The sequence below is a fragment of the Neomonachus schauinslandi genome, chromosome X (assembly GCF_002201575.2).
Source record: "Neomonachus schauinslandi chromosome X, ASM220157v2, whole genome shotgun sequence".
Lineage (NCBI taxonomy): Eukaryota > Metazoa > Chordata > Mammalia > Carnivora > Phocidae > Neomonachus > Neomonachus schauinslandi.
In genome coordinates, this window is record NC_058419.1 from 55582455 (window position 1) to 55600841 (window position 18387).

At 36.7% G+C, this 18387-nt stretch overlaps 1 protein-coding gene and 1 non-coding gene across 2 annotated transcripts in view; one reads left to right on the plus strand and one right to left on the minus strand.

Moving 5' to 3' along the window:
* DACH2 (dachshund family transcription factor 2) overlaps positions 1–18387 on the minus strand; it is a 990389-nt gene that overhangs the window by 336402 nt on the left and 635600 nt on the right. The gene's annotated exons all lie outside the window — the stretch shown is intronic.
* LOC123323489 lies at positions 4404–4507 on the plus strand. Its single transcript, XR_006539430.1, has one exon. It is a non-coding gene; the product is annotated as a U6 spliceosomal RNA (small nuclear RNA).

The window sequence follows — 18387 nt, forward strand, 5'->3', positions numbered from 1 at the left end:
ACTATCTGTCTCTGTGTTGTTTGACTGCCTTTTTGCCAGGAGTAGAACAGTGTCCTCTGGCCTCTATTCCAGACAAGGCTGCTGACTTTTAAAACTCCAGGCTTTACAGACATAGTGTGGGTGGGGGTTTGTTCTGGTCTTCTGGAGGAGGGGACTACTGTGCTGGGATTGATGCAAGCTTGACCAAGAAGGGTAATTACACCAGAGCACAGAGGGGTGGGACTTGGTGTAAGCAGGTTAGGCAGCCAGTGTCAATGCTGAGCTGCTTCCAGCAGGTGGCTCTTGTTTATGCTGAGAATGGGGGAGGGAAATGGCAGGAGTCATCTCCTTTGTCCCCAGAGAAGCTCCTCTCAGGGAAGCACCAGGGAAGCATTCAAAGAAGAGCAAAAAATGTGTGCCCCAGGCATTCTTCAGATCTCTGTTTCCATGCTGTCTGCCCCTGGGTTGTGGGTCTGCCTTGTCTCCAGGAGTAAGGCAGTGCCCTCCGGGCTCTATCCCAGCCAAGCCATCTATTTTGTTGTGGTTGCAAGAACTCAAAAAAATCAGTCCCTTTCATTTTCCCAGCCAATGGCTTCAAGGAAATATTCTCCTTGTGTGTTCCCCTGTGTGCTCCTTTATCTCTCACCCTTCTCTGCAACCATGGCTTCTGCCATACTGTAGCACCTGTGATCTGTTTCTCCCCTAAACCACATTACCACACTTCCTAACTTCTTTGATGTGGCTTCTTCTCTCCCTTTTGTTGTGGAGTTTGTTCTGTCAGTCTTCAGGTTGATTTCTGTGATATTTAGAATTATTTGAGAGTTATTTAGTTGTGCTCCAAGGATGAAGTGAACCTAAGGTCTTCCTACTCTGTCTTCATCTTAGCTCCCCCATGATCATTTTAACTGATAAAGAAAAAGCATAAGTACAACATCCATTCATGATAAAAACCCTCACCAAAGTAGGCTTAGAGGGAACATACCTCAACATAATAAAGCCCATATATGAAAAACTGATAGCTAACATCATACTCGATAGTGAAAAACTGAGAGCTTTTCCCCTAAGATCAGGAAAAGGACAGAAATGTCTACTCTCACCACTATTGTTCAACAGTTACTGGAAGTACTAGCCACGGGAATTAGACAAGAAAAATAAATAAAAGGCATTCAATTTAGTAAGAAAAAAACTATACTGTCACTATTTGTAGATAACATGATACTTATTGTATGTTGTAAACCCAAAAGCCTCCATCAAAATACCATAGAAGTGATAAACGAATTCAGTTAAGTCACTAGATATAAAATCAATGTACAGAAATCTGTTTCATTTCTTACAATAATAATGAAGCAGCAGAAAGAGAAAGTAAGAAAATAATTCTATTTACAATTGCACCAAAAAGATTATAATACCTAGGAAAAACTTACCCAAGGAAGTGAAAGAGCTATATCTGAAAAATATAAAACTTTGTTGAAAGAAATTGAAGATGACACAAAGAAATGAAAGAAATTCCAGGTTCATCAATTGGGAGAACCAAGACTGTTAAAATATCCCTACTATCTAAAGTGATCCAAAGGAAAAAAAAATAAAGTGATCCAAAGATTTAATGCATTCTTTATCAAAATCCAACATTTCTGAGAGAACAAGAACAAAGAATCTTAAAATTTGTATGAAACCACAAAAGGTCCCAAATAGCCAAAGCAATCTTGAAAATGAAAATGAAAATTGGAGGTATCACAATTCCAGATCTTAAGTTACGCTACAAAGCTGTTGTCATCAAATATTTGGTCCTAGCACAAAAATACACATATAGATCAATGGAGCAGAACAGAGACCCCAGAAATAAACTCATGATTATACTGTCAATTAATCTATGAAAAAGGAAATAAGAATATGCAATGGAAAAATGACAGTCTCTGCAACAAACTGTGTTGGGAAAACAAGACAGCCACATGCAGAAGAATGAAACTGGACCACTTTCTTATACCATATACAAAAATCAATTCAAAATTGATTAAAGATATAAATGTGAGACCCGAAACCATGAAATTCTTAGTAGAAAACTTCACCAGTAATCTCTTTGACATCAGCCATAGGCACATTTTCCCTAGAATATGTCTACTTTGGCAAATGAAAGAAAAGCAAAAATAAGCTACTGGGATATACCAAAACAAAAAGCATTTGTACAGCAAAGGAAACAATCAATAAAACAAAAAGACAACCCTCCAATTGGGAGAAGACACTTGCAAATGACATATCCAATAAGAGGTTAAGATCCAAAATATATAATGGACTTATAACACTGAACACCAAAAAACCACAAACAATCCAATTAAAAATTGGGCATTATACATGAGTAGATATTTTTCATAGAGGACATACAGATGGCCAACAGACACATGAAAAGATGCTTGTCATCACTCATCATCAGGGAAATACAGATCAAAACCACAATGAGATATCACATCACACCTGTCAGAATGGCTAAAATCAAAAATACAAGAAATAACACCAGGTGTTATATGGAAGTGTCAAATCACTATATTGTACACCTGAAACTAATATTACACTGTATGCTAACTGGAATTTAAATAAAAACTTAAATAAATAAATAAATAAATAAATAAAAAGAAAGAAATAACAAGTGTTTTCAAGCATGTAGAGAAAAAGAAACCCTCATGCACTGTTCGTGGGAATGCAAGATGATGCAACCACAGTGGAAAACAGTATAGACATTCCTCAAAACACTTAAAAGAGAATTAACATGTGATCCAGTGATTCCACTACTGGGTATTTACTCAAATAATATGTAAACACTAATTTGAAAAGATATATGCACCCCTATGTTTATTGTAACATCATTTACAATAGCCAAGATATGGAAGCAACCCAAGTGTCCATCCATATATGAATGAATAAAAAAAATGGTGTATATATATAATGGAATACCAATAAGCCATAAGAAATGAAATCTTGCCATTTGCAACAACATGGATGGATCTAGAGGATACAATGCTAAGCCAAATAAGTCAGTCAGAGAAAGAAAAATACCATATAATTTAATTTATATGTGCAATTTAAAAAACAAAATAAATGAACAAAGAAACAAACAAAAATCCCCAGACTGTGAAATATAGAAAACAAACTGGTAGTTGCCAGAGTGGAGGTGGGGGGGATGGGTGGGTGAAATAAGTGAAGTGATTAAGAATACACTTATGATGAGGACTGACTAATGCATAGAATGGTTGAATCATTATATTGTGCACCTGAAATTAATATAACACTGTATATTAGTTATACTGGAATTCGAATTTTAAAAAAAGTAACAAATACAGAAGACATGAACAGACATTTTTCCAAAGAAGACATCCAAATGGCCAACAGACATATGAAAAAGTGCTCAACATCACTCGGCATCAGGGAAATCCAAATCAAAACCTCAATGAGATATCACCTCACCCCAGTCACAATGGCTAAAATTAACAAGTCAGGAAACGACAGATATTGGTGGGGATGCAGAGAAAGGGGAACCCTCCTACAGTGTTGGTGGGAATGCAAGCTGGTGCAACCACTCTGGAAAACAGTATGGAGGTTCCTCAAAAAGTTGAAAATAGAGCTACCATAAGATATAGCAATTGCACTACTGGGTATTTACCCCAAAGATAGAAATGTAGGGATCTAAAGGGGTATGTGCACCCCGATGTTTATAGCAGCAATGTCCACAATAGCCAAATTGTGGAAAGAGCCAAGATGTCCATTGACAGATGAATGGATAAAGAAGAAGTGGTATATATATACAATGGAATATTATGCAGCCATCAAAAGGAATGAAATCTTGCCATTTGCAATGACGTGGATGGAACTGGAGAGTGTTATGCTGAGCGAAATAAGTCAATCAGAGAAAGACATGTATCATATGACCTCACTGACATGAGGAATTCTTAATCTCAGGAAACAAACTGAGGGTTGCTGGAGTGGGAGGGATGGGGTGGCTAGACATTGGGGAGGGTATGTGCTATGGTGAGCACTGTGAATTGTGCAAGACTGTTGAATCACAGATCTGTACCTTTGAAACAAATAATACATTATATGTTAAAAAAAAAGAAAAAGATGATAGCGGGGGGGGAAGAATGAAGGGGGGGAATCGGAGGGGGAGATGAACCATGAGAGACTATGGACTCTGAAAAACAAACTGAGGGTTCTAGACGGGAGGGGGGTGGGAGGATGGGTTAGCCTGGTGATGGGTATTAAAGAAGGCACGTTCTGCATGGAGCACTGGGTGTTATATGCAAATAATGAATCATGGAACACTACATCAAAAACTAATGATGTAATGTATGGTGATTAACATAACATAATAATAAAAAAAGAGACAATTTAACCAAAAAAAAAAAGTAACAAATACATGTATATACATATATGGATTTTTGCTTCATTAGCACATACACTAAAATTAAAACAATACAGAGAAAATTACCATGACCCCTGGATAAGGATAAAAATGCAAATTTGTGAAGCATTCCATGTTTTAGGTGATGATTGCATGATGATGTGAATGTACCTAATACTACTGAACTGTATACTAAAATGGTTTAAAATGGTAAATTTTATGCTATGTATATTTTGTTACCACAAAAGAGAACATATTTGTTCAAGTCAGTGATCTCCTATAATCAAAACTGATAACAAAGTTATAAAAAAGAAGAGACTATTAGTTTCTAGTATACTGCCAAATTTGTGGCTCTTTTTCTTCTGTAGTTGCTTAAATAAAGTATTTAAGTTTCAGTTCAAACATGTTAAGCAAAGTTAATTTACATTTTTTTTAAACACACGAATGAAGTATATAATTTAAAATGGTACAACAATGATGGAAGGGAAGAAACGGGATGCTCCCTGAGAACATGATGGGAAACACAAATTGAATTAGGGGGACCTCTGAGACAGAGGGAGGGAGAGTCAAGAAGAGTGACCCAGGGGGGCCTGACTTATGAAGGCCCTCAGGCAGGAAGAGCTCACTGGAGGGATGTGTGCAGCCTGTAGGCCAGGCTGAGGACGAGGTCAGCATGGCTCTGAGCTCGGAGGGAAAGCGTGGATGGGCTACCAGCAGGGGAGGGGTGGAATCAGATGTATGCTGGTGGGGAGAATGGAGGGGAAGCTGGTGGGGACCTAGCATTTGGGGCTCTACAATTTTTCAGTGTGGTGAGGCCTCCTCTCTCGGATTTCCTTGCAGTTCATCTCTCTGACTTGGCCCCTCACATTTTGAAATGTGTTTGACTATAACAACAGAGTCAACAAGAACATATGCAATAAGATATACAACATCTGCACTGTAAGTTTAATTTATAGAAACAGTCACAGAAAAGAGTTACATTCACAAAAGAAAGTTGAAAAGAATACTCATACGTTGTCAATTCACTTTTGATTTGCAAATCAACAATAACAGTAATTGACAGAAGTACAGCCTAATTTTGGATGATTTGGATGGCTCTGCAGCAGTTAACACCAAAAAATAGAAAAGAGAGGAATAGAGTAAATTAACATTAACAGCATTGATAGAAAAACCTGGCCAAGTTCAAATATATAACAAAAACCAAGTTTACCTTAAGATAGTTTCCAGATTGGTAAGGAAATTCAATTCACTAAATGTATTTTGAAATATGCATTTGAGAAAATCAGAAGATGTTTAGGAAGATATACTTTAAGCATTTTCACTCAGGATATTAATTTTATTTTTTATTTTATTTAAGATTTTATTTATTTAACAGAGAGAGACACAGCGAGAGAGGGAACACAAGCAGGGGGAGTGGGAGAGAGAGAAGCAGGCTTCCTGCTGGGCAGAGAGCCTGATGTGGGACTCAATCCCAGGACCCTGGATCATGACCTGAGCTGAAGGCAGATGCTTAACAACTGAGCCACCCAGGTGCCCCTAGGATATTAATTTTAAAAAGTGGTTATTTCTATGGAATTTCATTCTCTCTGCATGGTTTGTTTGGTTCACTGTAGCTATAAGGCTTGTATCCTTGCTGCTTTTTGGAAAGCTGTTTCTGCCTGTGTGGAAAACCAGCAACACACTTCAAAATTAAAGCAAATGAATACATTTTTGTTTAGATGGAAAATTCAGGAGGGGAACTTCCTATTCATTTTTCTTTAGAAATAGAATAAATGGGAAATTAGCCTCAAACTAAAATCTATTTTGGCCTAAATTTAATCTCTAGTGCTAACTTCTGTGTAGCAGCTAATGAAAATTCAAATGTATTCTGTGTTTGTTCAAAAGGTATCAAACTGCCATTAGAAGAATATTAAACTTCAATAACAAATCACGTTCCTGAAACGTAATTGACTTCTTGAAGATCACTGCCATTTGTGACTTTTAAGTACCTGGTCTTCCCTCGGATATGCCATATAAATGCCAGAGAATGACATATACAATCAATTCTCCACTCTTCTGGATAGTAGTTATCCAATACTGCTATGCTATGTTGCCACAGAAAGCTACTACAATGATCCTGTGATTTTTTTCAACATTATGACATTTTGCATTCTAAACACTTAGATATGACTTAAATAAAGACTGAAAAATCCAACAAAACATATAGAAATGTTGGTTGTTAAAAAAATCTGCATTTTTAAGACAATTAGCATATTTATGATACTCAAAATTTAAATTATAACATCAAGAAAGACCTGAGAAAACTGCAAGGATAGTGGTTGTCTAGCCCAAATAATGATGTAAAGAATACTGTATGAGATCAGAAAGGCTAGATATTAAAACTGGGTTTACCTATATCTAGTTATAAGCCTATCTGAGTCACTTGACCTCTCAGAATCAATTTTCTTATCTTTAAAATGTGTTTCAAGGAAGCAAACAAGATGCCCTTTGTAGGTGAATAGATAAGTAAAATATGGTATATGTAAACAATAGAATATTATTCAGTGCTAAAAAGAAATGAGCCAGCATGTCATGAAAAGACATGAAGAAACCTTAAATGCATATTACAAAGTGAAAGAAGCCAAACTGAGAAGGCTATATATAGTATGATTCCAATTAAATGGCATTTTGGAAATCATAAAGCAATGGAAAAAATAAAATGATCAATGGTTGCCAGGGATGGGTGTGTGGGGGGAGATAAATAGAGCACAGCATTTTGGAGGCAATGAAAACACTCTGTATGTATTATAATGATGGATATATGTCATTATGTATTTGCCAAATTCATAAAATGTACAAAACCCAGAGTGAACCCGAAAGTAAACTATGGACTTTGGGTGATAATGATGTATCAATGTAGTTCATCGTTGGTAATAAATGTACCATTCTGTTAAATGATATTGATAATAGGAAAGGCTATGCATATGGGTAAGTATGAGATATAAAGGAAATCTATTCACTTTCATCTTAATTTTATTGTAAAGCTAAATCTGCTCTAAAAATATTGTCTTTAAAAAATGACGTTCAGGGAACTCTACCAAATATTTAAAGAAGAAATAATACCCATTCTTCTAAAGCTGTTTCAAAAAAATATAAATGGAAGGAAAACTTCCAAACTCATTTTATGAGGCCAGCATTACCTTGATCCCAAAACCAGACAAAGACCCCACCAAAAAAGAGAACTACAGACCAATAACCCCAATGAACATGAATGCAAAAATTCTCACCAAAATAGTAGCCAGTAGGATCCAACAGTACATTAAAAGGATTATTCACCATGACCACGTGGGATTTATTCCTGGGCTACAAGGGTGGCTCAACGTCCACAAATCAATCAATGTGATACATCACATTAATAAAAGAAAGGACAAGAACCATATGATCTTCTCAATAGATACAGAAAAAGCATTTGACAAAATACCACATCCTTTCTTGATTAAAACTCTTCAAAGTGTAGGGAGAGAGGGAACATAAATCAATATCATAAAAGCTATCTACAAAGAGCCCACAGTGAATATCATTCTCAATAGGGAAAAACTGAGAGCTTTTCCCCTAAGGTCAGGAACACGACAAGGATGTCTACTCTCACCACTGTTGGTCAGCATAGTATTGGAAATCCTAGCCTCAGCAATCAGACAACAAAAAGAAATAAAAGGCATCCAAATTGGCAAAGAAGAAGTCAAACCTTTACTCTTAGCAGATGGCATAATACTCTATGTGGAAAACCCAAAAGATTCCACCCAAAAACTGCTAGATCTCATAAAGGAATTCAGCAAAGTTGCAGGATATAAAATCAATGCATATAAATCAGTTGCATTTCTATACACTAACAATGAGAAGGAAGAAAGAGAAATTAAGGAATCAATCCCATTTACAATTGCACCAAAACCATAAGATACCTAAGAATAAACCTAACTAAAGAGGTAAAGTATCTGTAGTATGAAAACTACAGAACACTTCTGAAAGAAATTGAGGAAGACATAAATAAATGAAAACACATTCCATGCTCATGGATTGGAAACAAATATTTTTAAAATGTCTATGCTACCCAGAGCAATCTACACTTTCAGTGTAATCCCTATCAAAATACCATCGCCATTTTTCACAGAGGGAATAAATAATCTTAAATTTATATGGAACCAAAAAAGACCTCAAATAGCCAGAGGAATGTTGAAAAAGAAAACCAAAGCTGGTGACATCACAATTCTGTACTTCAAGCTATATTACAAAGCTGTAATCATCAAGACAGTATAGTACTGGCACAGAAACAGACACATAGATCAATGGAACAGAATAGAAAACCCAGAAATGGACCCTCAACTCTACGGTCAACTAATCTTTGACAAAGCAAGGAAGAATATCCAATGGAAAGAAGACAGTCTCTTCAACAAATGGTGTTGGGAAAATTGGACAGCCATATGCAGAAGAATGAAACTGGACCATTCTCTTACACCATAGACAAAGATAAACTCAAAATGGATGAAAGACCTAAATGTGAGACAGGACTCCATCAAAATCCACAGGCAGCAACTTCTTTAACCTTAGCCACAGCAACTTCTTGTTAGACACTTCTCCAAAGGCAACAAAAACAAAGGCAAAAATGAACTATTGGGACTTAATCAATATAAAATGTTTTGCACAGCAAAGGAAACAATCAACCAAACCAAAAGACAAACTACAGAATGGGAGAAGATATTTGCCAATGTCTTATCAGATAAAGGGCTAGTATCCAAGATCTATAAAGAACTTATCAAACTCAACACCCAAAAAACAAAAAATCCAATCAAGAAATGGGCAGAAAACATGAATGGACATTTCTCCAAAGACATATAAATAGCCAACAGACACATGAAAAAAACACTCTGCATCACTTGGCATCAGGGAAATACAAATCACAACCACAGTGAGGTACCACCTCACACCAGTCAGAATGGCTAAAATTAACAAGTCAGGAAACAACAAATGTTACCAAAGAGGTGGGGAAAGGGGAACCCTCTTACACTGTTCGTGGGAATGCAAGCTGGTACAGCCACTCTGGAAAACAGTATGGACGTTCTTCAAAAAATTAAATAGAGCTACCCTATGACCAAGCAATTGCACTACGGGGTACCCAGAGGATACAAATGTAGTGATCCAAAGTGACACCTGCACCAATGTTTATAGCAGCAATGTCCACAATAGCCAAACTGTGGAAAGAGCCCAGATGTCCAACAGATGAATGGATAAAGAAGATGTGGTATATATGTATATACCATATGGCTAAGAATTCTTCTACATCCTATGCAGCTTTTCTTTTTCTTTCTTTCTTCTTTCTTTCTTTGTTTCTTTTCTTTCTTTTGTAGAAAAAAATTATTATACTTATATACAATCAACAAAAATGGGAAATAACTCAAAGATTTAATACAAAGTTATGATACATTCATATGATGAAATATTATGTAGCAATTAAAATAATCTTCTTAAAGAACCTTAATGGAGGGTACAATTTTGACAAGGTTATTTAATTTAATTTAATTTTATTATTTTTTGTTTCAAGTTATTATTTAAATTCCAGTTAGTTAACATATAGTGTAATATTAGTTTCAGGAATAGAATTTAGTGATTCACCAGTTACATTATATACATATAATGGAATATTACACAACCATCTGAAAAGAAATCTTACCATTTGCAATGACATGGATAGAAATAGAGGGTATTATGCTAAATGAAATTAGTCAGCCAGAGAAAGACATTTATCATATTATTTCACTCATATGTGGAATATAAGAAACAATGCAGAGGATCATAGGGGAAGGGAGGGAAAAATAAAACAAGACAAAATCATAGAGGGAGACAAACCATAAGACTCTCTTAACTATAGGAAACAAACTGAGGGTTGCTGGAGGGAAGATGGGTGGGGTGATGGGGTAACTGGGTGATGGGCATTAAGGAGGACACGTGATGTAATGGGCACTGGGTGTTATATTCAACTAACAAAACTGAACCCTACCAATGAAACTAATGATAATTATATGTTAACTAATAGAATTTAAGTAAAATAAAAATTTTAAAAATGAGGTTCAATCCAATGTTAACTTTCAGTGAGTCTATATGGAATACATTACTTCCAAGATAACAATTTATTGACTTGTCATTTATTGATTTTACATGTAAATCCTGTCTCCTTTACCTAGTCTGCAAGCTCCTTACTGGGAGAAACTGAATTATTCTTACCTTTGCATTTCTTGATCCCAGACACTGTCCTGGGTTCATGGTGGTGTCCAGTGAATGACTGGAGAATAACCAAATGGGTACTGTGAAGGGACACGACCAGGAGGAAGAAAAACGGCTACTTGCCCAACACTAACAGTTGTGTGTGATTCTCTAGTAACAGGTGTATTCTGCAGTCTCTCCACAATCACGTTCTGCCTGACTTTCCTCCAAGATGTAATAACAAATGTGAGTAGAGGGCAAAGACAGAGATGGTTGTCAAACACTGAAAGTGGCTATAACTCTGCCTTTATTTTACTCATTCACTGTCTGATGATGCCATTCTTTATGATCAGCTTATGCTTATGCCTACTGAAGCACTATATGTCAAGCATCTGTTCCAGAATGTGTTACATTGAACATAATTATAGAACAATTTTGTGACAGAACTTATCTTATTCTAAATTTAAAGAATACATGAGACCAGGGGGAAAAGATGGGGGGGGAGTAGGGGACCCTATTCCAACCAGTCCCTGCAAATGAGCTAGATATCTACCAGACCACTCTGAACACCCACGAAATCAGCATGAGATGTAAGAAGATAGATCTGGATCTCTACAAACAGAAGATCGCAGGTGGTTGGTTTCGAGGTATGAAACGGGGAGCCCTGATTCCACGAGCAGATATTGGAGGATAAATGGCAGTGGGAGGGAGCCTGGCCATGGGGATCCTACACCACCGGTGAGCAATAACCTCCCACGCTGGGGATGGTAGTGGTGGGGAAAGGACTTTAGACAGAAACTGGAGCGGCAGGGCCACCTGTGCAAACTGGGGGCAGCTGGCGGTTTTACAAGCACAAAGGGCAGAGACATGCCCCTGAGATGGAGGTGAGGACTGTGAACACTGCTGAGGGGTGCACAACCCAGGACACTGCAGTTTATAGCAGCACAGACAGAAACGGAGATAGTGTGGCCTGGAGAGTTCACTGAAGAAAAGACTGTGATCTCTCTGCTCTGACGCAGAAGGTTGGAAAGGGTCTCTTCTGCTCTGACTCTCAGAAGAGACATGTAAAGCCACCAGGGAACAAAAGCCCCCACAAAAAACACGGTTTCCACTGAGTCCATCCCCTGACACAGGGGGCAGGGCAACTCTGCCCAAACAGGGTTGCCCGAGTAACAGCATGGTAGAACACTCCCCGAGAAGAGAGCCTGGAAAAACAAGAGGCCAGCAACCCTAAGGTCCCTAAAAAACAGATGTATCTTGCTTGGGTTGTGCTCAATAATTTGGACTCTATACATTCCCTCAACCATCCATCAACAGACTGACTAGGAGGAGGAACCCCCAAAACAGGAAAGACTCAGAGATTATGACTTATGCCACAGATTTACAAATGGATTCAGATATAACCAAGATGTCAGAGATGGAATTCAGCCTATCAATTGTGAAGACAATAGCTAGAATGGAGAAATCGATTAATGGCAACATAGAGTTTCTAAGGGCAGAAATGAAAGTTGAACTGGCAGAATTTAAAAATGTTATCAATGAGATCCAATCTAATCTAGATAATCTAACAGCTAGGATAAGTGAGGCAGAATGAATTAGAAACCAGAAACACAGTAGATCAGATCAATGAAACTGGAAGCTGGTTCTTTGAAAGAATTAATAAGATAGATAAAACACTGGCCAGACTTATCCAAAAGAAAAGAGAAAGGACCCAGATTAATAAAATTATGAATGAAAGGGGAGAGATCATGACTAACACCAAGGAAATAGAAACAATTATTAGAAATTATTATCAACAACTATATGCCAATAAACTGAGCAATCTGGATGAAATGCATGCCTTCCTGGAAACCTATAAACTGTCAAGACTGAAAAAGGAAGAAATTGACAACCTGAATAGGCCAATAACCAGTAACGAGATTGAAGCAGTGATCAAAAGCCTCCCAAAAAACAAGAGTCCAGGGCCTGATGGATTCCCTGGGGAATTCTACCAAACATTCAAAGAAGAAATAATACCTATTCTCCTGAAACTGTTTCAAAAAATAGAAACAGACGGAAAACTTCCAAACTCATTCTATGAGGCCAGCATTACCTTAATCCCCAAACCAGGCAAAGACCCCATCAAAAAGGAGAATTTCAGACCACTATCCCTGATAAATATGGATCCCCAAATCCTCAACAAAATCTTAGCTAATAGGATCCAACAATACATTAAAAGAATCATCCATCATGACCAAGTGGGATTTATCCCTGGGATGCAAGGGTGGTTCATCATTCACAAATAAATCAATGTGATAGAACACATTAATAAGAGGAGAGAGAAGGACCATATGGTCCTCTCAAGTGATTCAGAAAAAGCATTTGACAAAATACAGCATCCTTTCCTGATTAAAACTCTCCAGAGTATAGGGATAAAAGGAACATTCCTCAAGTTTATTAAATCCATCTATGAAAATCCCACAGTGATATCATCCTCAATGGGGAAAAGCTGAGAGCCTTTCCTTTAAGATCAGGAAAATGTCAAGGATGCCCACTCTCACCACTATTGTTCAACATAGTACTAGAAGTCCTAGCAACAGCAATCAGACAACAAAAAGAAATAAAAGGTATTCAGATTGGCAAAGAAGAAGTCAAACACTCCCTTCTCACAGACGACATGATACTCTATGTGGAAAACCCAAAAGACTCTACCCCAAATTACTAGAACTCATACAGTAATTCAGTAATGTGACAGGATACAAAATCAATGCACAGAAATCAGTTGCTTTCTTATACACTAACAACACAACTGTAGAAAGAGAGAATAGAGAAACGATTCCATTTACAATGGCACTAAAAACCATAAGATAACTCAGAATAAACCTAACCAAAGAGGTAAAGGATCTATACTCTAAGAACTACAGAACATTCATGAAAGAAATTGTAGAAGACACAAAAAGATGGAAAAATATTCCATGCTCATGGATCGGAAGAATAAACATTGTTAAAATGTCTATGCTACCCAGAGCAATCTATACCTTCAATGCCATCCTGATCAAAATTCCAATGACATTTTTCAAAGTGGTGGAACAAATAATCCTAAAATTTGTGTGGAAACAGAAAAGATGGTGAATCGCCAAGGAAATGTTGAAGAAGAAAAACAAAGCTGGGGGCATCACGTTGCCTGATTTCAAGCTATATTACAAAGCAGTGATCGCCAAATCAGCATGGTACTGGCACAAAAACAGACATATAGACCGATGGACCCTCAACTCTATGGTCAACTAATCTTCGACAAAGCAGGAAAAAATATGCAATGGAAAAAAGTCTCTTCACTAAATGGTGCTGGGAAAATTGGACAGCCACATGTAGAAGAATGAAACTCAACCATTCTCTAACACCATACACAAAGATAAACTCAAAATGAATGAAAGACCTCAATGTGAGACAGGAATCCATCAAAATCTTAGAGGATAACATAGGCAGTAACCTCTTTGACATCGCCCACAGCAACTTCTTTCAAGATACATCTCCAAAGGTTAGTGAAACAAAAGCAAACATGAACTTTTGGGACTTCATCAAGATAAAAAGCTTCTGCACAGCAAAGGAAACAGTCAACAAAACAAAGAGGCAAGCCACAGAATGGGAGAAGATATTTGCAAATGACACTACAGATAAAGGGCTGGTATCCAAGATCTATAAAGAACTGCTCAAACTCAACACCCAAAAAACAAATAATCAAGTAAAAACTGTGCAGGAGACATGAACAGACACTTCTCCAAAGAAGACATACAAATGGCTAATAGACACATGAAAAAATGTTCATCATCATTAACCACCAGGGAAATTCAAATCAAAACCACACTGAGATACCACCTTACACCAGTTAGAATGGCAAAAATGGACAGGGAAAGAAACAACAAATGTTGGAGAGGTTGTGGAGAAAGGGGAACCCTCTTACACTGTTGGTGGGAATGCAAGTTGGTACAGCCACTTTGGAAAACAGTGTGGAGGTTCCTCAAAAAATTAAAAATAGAGCTACCCTATGACCCAGGAATTGCACTCCTGGGTATTTACCCCAAAGACACAGATGTAGTGAAAAGAAGGGCCGTATGCACCCCAATATTCATAGCAGCAAATATCCGCAATAGCCAAAGTGTGGAAAGAGCCGAGATGCTCTTCAACAGATGAATGGATAAAGACGATGTGCTCCATATATATAATAGACTATGACTCAGCCATCAGAAAGGATGAATACCTAACTTTTACATCAACATGGATGGGACTGGAGGAGATTATGCTAAGTGAAATAAGTCAAGCAAAGAAAGTCAACTATCATATGGTTTCACTTATTTGTGGAAATGAGGAATAGCATGGAGGCCATTAGGAGGAGGAAGGGGAAAATGAAGGAGGGGGGAATTGGAGGGAGAGATGAACCATGAGAGATTATGGACTCTGAGAAACAAACTGAGGGTTTTAGAGGGGAGGGGGGTGGGGTGATGGGTTAGCCAGGTGATGGGTATTGAGGAGGGCAAGTATTGCATGGAGCACTGGGTGTTATACCCAAACAATGAATCGTGGATCACTACATCAAAAACTATGTATTGTATGGTGACTAACATAACATAATAAAATTAAAAAAAAATAAAAAATAAAAAATAAATGAAAAATAAAGAACACATGAAATTAACCATATGTGTGTTGATATAAATGCATGAATAAATTTGTGGTCTTATTTCAGGGGCTTTCATTTGTATAATATTTAAGGAAATGTGAAGCTAATTCTTTTAAATCTAAGAGATTGATTCTAACTCTCCAAAGAGAAAGAGATAAAAAAGAAAGTCTAAATTATGCACACTATAATAGTAATAATCATATGTAATTATTTGTATGTGTTGCTGCATACTTAGACATAAATATTGATAACTATATCTCTATTAGTTATCTGAATCCACAATTACTTGAAGCTACCTTACAAAACCAACAACATGAACATTTGTTATATGAGTTACAAGGGAGAGTAAATAGATATCATGAGAAACTGGTTCTTATTCTTGGATCTTCAATGGTCACAAGGTATCTGGCAAGATTATTCTTTAAAGCTTATGTTACTTTGCCTCATAAAATGCAGTGCAGTAACTCAAGACTTTTGTCACATTTGAAACTCACCAGTCTATTGCCTTTTAAATAATGGAATACAATGCAAGTTTTCTGGTGTTGTTATTTCCATATTAAAAGTAAACTACCTAAATTTCTAGGACCAGAAAATCCTGGCTGCCAGAGTGGCATGGCTAAAAATTCTTCTATATCATACGCAGTTTTACTTATTTATTTATTTATTATTTATTTAGTAGAAAATATCTTATTAGTCATATAGAATCAACAAAAATGGGAAATAACTCAAATATTTAATGCAAACTTATGATACATTCATATGATGAAATTTTGTGTAGCAATTAAAATAACCTTCTTAAAGAACCTTAATGGAGAGTACAATTTTCACAAGGTTATCTTATTTTATTTATTTCATTTTATTTTATTTTTTGTTTCAAGTTTTTATTCAAATTCCAGTTAGTTAACATATACTGTAATATTAGTTTCAGGAATAGAATTTAGTGATTCACCAATTACATAAACCCAGCACTCATCACAAAAAGTGCCCTCCTTAATACCCATCACCCATTTAACCCATCCCCCCACCCACTTCCCTTCCAGGAACATTCAGTTTTTTCTCTATAGTTAAGCATCTATTTTATGGTTTGCTTCTCTTTCCCCCCAATGTTCATCAGTTCCTTTCTTTTTTTAATCTGTTTCTTTCTTAATTCTACATATGAGTGAAATCATATAGTATTTGTCTTTCTCTGACTGACTTATTTAGCTTAGCATAGTATACTCTAGCTCTACCCACGTGGATGCAAATGGCAAGATTTCATTCTTTTTTTATGTCTGAGTAATAATCTATTATATATACTATTATTGGTTGATGAACATTTGGGCTCTTTCCATAATTTGGTTATTGTTGACAATGCTATTATAAACACTGGGGAGCCTGTGTCCCTTCAAATCAGTATTTTTGTATCCTTTGGATAAATACCCTAGTAATGCAATTGCTGGATAGTAGGGTAGTTCTATTTTTGACTTTTTAAGAAACCTACATATTGTTTTTCAGAGTGGCTGCACCAGTTTACACTCCCACCAACAGTGCAAGAGGGTTTCCCTTTTTCCTCATCCTTGCCAACACCTGTTGTTTCATGTGTTGTTAATTTTAGCCATTCTGACAGGTGTGAGTTGATATCTCATTGTAGTTTTGATACGTATTTCCCTGATGATGAGTGATGTTGAGAATCTTTTCACAGCAGTTTTACTTTAAATAGAGCCGCCATTCTTCTGACAGTAATATCATTTCCAGGATGGGCAGGGTTTAGGAAATTATTTACTCATGCCTTCTAACACTAAAAAGTATCTAATGAACATTATTTTCTCCTAAAATTGCTGTAGAGAATGTTATCCTGTTAAGACACTAAGATGTTTGAACTACAGGCATCCACTATTTCATTATGGCCCAGTAGAATAGATGGTGCAAAGGAGTGTTATGACTCCTGTTCATCCCTGCTGAAAAATGCTATTATCTTGAGGGGCACCTGGGTGGCTCAGTCAGATAAGCAGCTGCCTTCATCTCAGGTCATGATCCCAGGGTCCTGGGATCAAGCCCCACATCAGGCTCCCTGCTTGGTGGGGAGCCTGCTTCTCCCTCTCCCCTGCTTGTGATCTCTCTCTCTGTGTCTCTCTCTCAAATAAATAAATACAAACAAACAAACAAACAAATAAATAAATAAATAAACAAAATCTTTAAAAGAATGCTACTATCTCATATGAGTTAGTGTTTGGGTAATAGAAAAATAATTCTAAATTAAATAATTAGGCCAGATCATTAATAGAGGAGAGATAACATACACACATACACACATGCCAACATGCATACACATTAAAAAAGATTCTACGTGGAGCTGAGGACTAATGGATGATTTATAAGATAGCACATTCTTTCTGGTTTCCTCTATTGTATCAGTCCCATTAACAATAAATTCAGAAAGAGACAAAAACCATTTTTTTTTCTACTTGCAACCAATAGCTTCAGCTTGCTAAAGGGGCATACTACCTCAAATGGATCAAATGAAACAGAGGTCATAAAGAAATTTATCTCTCTTCTAACCTTTTATTTCAGTCAGAATTCCAAACATCTTAGTAATAATATGTCTGACTTCAAAACTGCTTATAGCTAGAGATAAACTAACATACACAGCTGGGCGGTAGATGAGAATGGAATAGCCCAGCACAATGTTAGGAATGTGACACCATCTTGATGATGAGACAAGGAATTTCACCTTTTGTGGTTTTGTCAATTTCCATGGCTATTGTTCCTGGAAATAAGATGGTATGTCCAGAAACAATAAAACAAGGACAAACATCATCCCAGTTTCCAGTTCACTAAACTATGTTCTGTTTATATTCCCTTTCATTTCAATTGATTTGTTATTTTTATTTTGTTATCCTCCTAGGTCTCTGATATTTTTGGAAGGCTGTGTTTTCATAAAGACTGTAGTAATTTGTACAAATCGATTGGCATAAATCATGGGCTTTCCTGAGTGAAAAAGTGTAATTTCAAGGTGATCTATATCACCATTCCTCCTGTTGGTGATCTTAGTAATGAAGCACTTAAACTCTATCAAATGAAACTCTGTCTTAGCCAGTTATTACTCTCTACTTTTTTTTTTTTAAGAAACACAGGATCTTAGTTTATTTTTTTT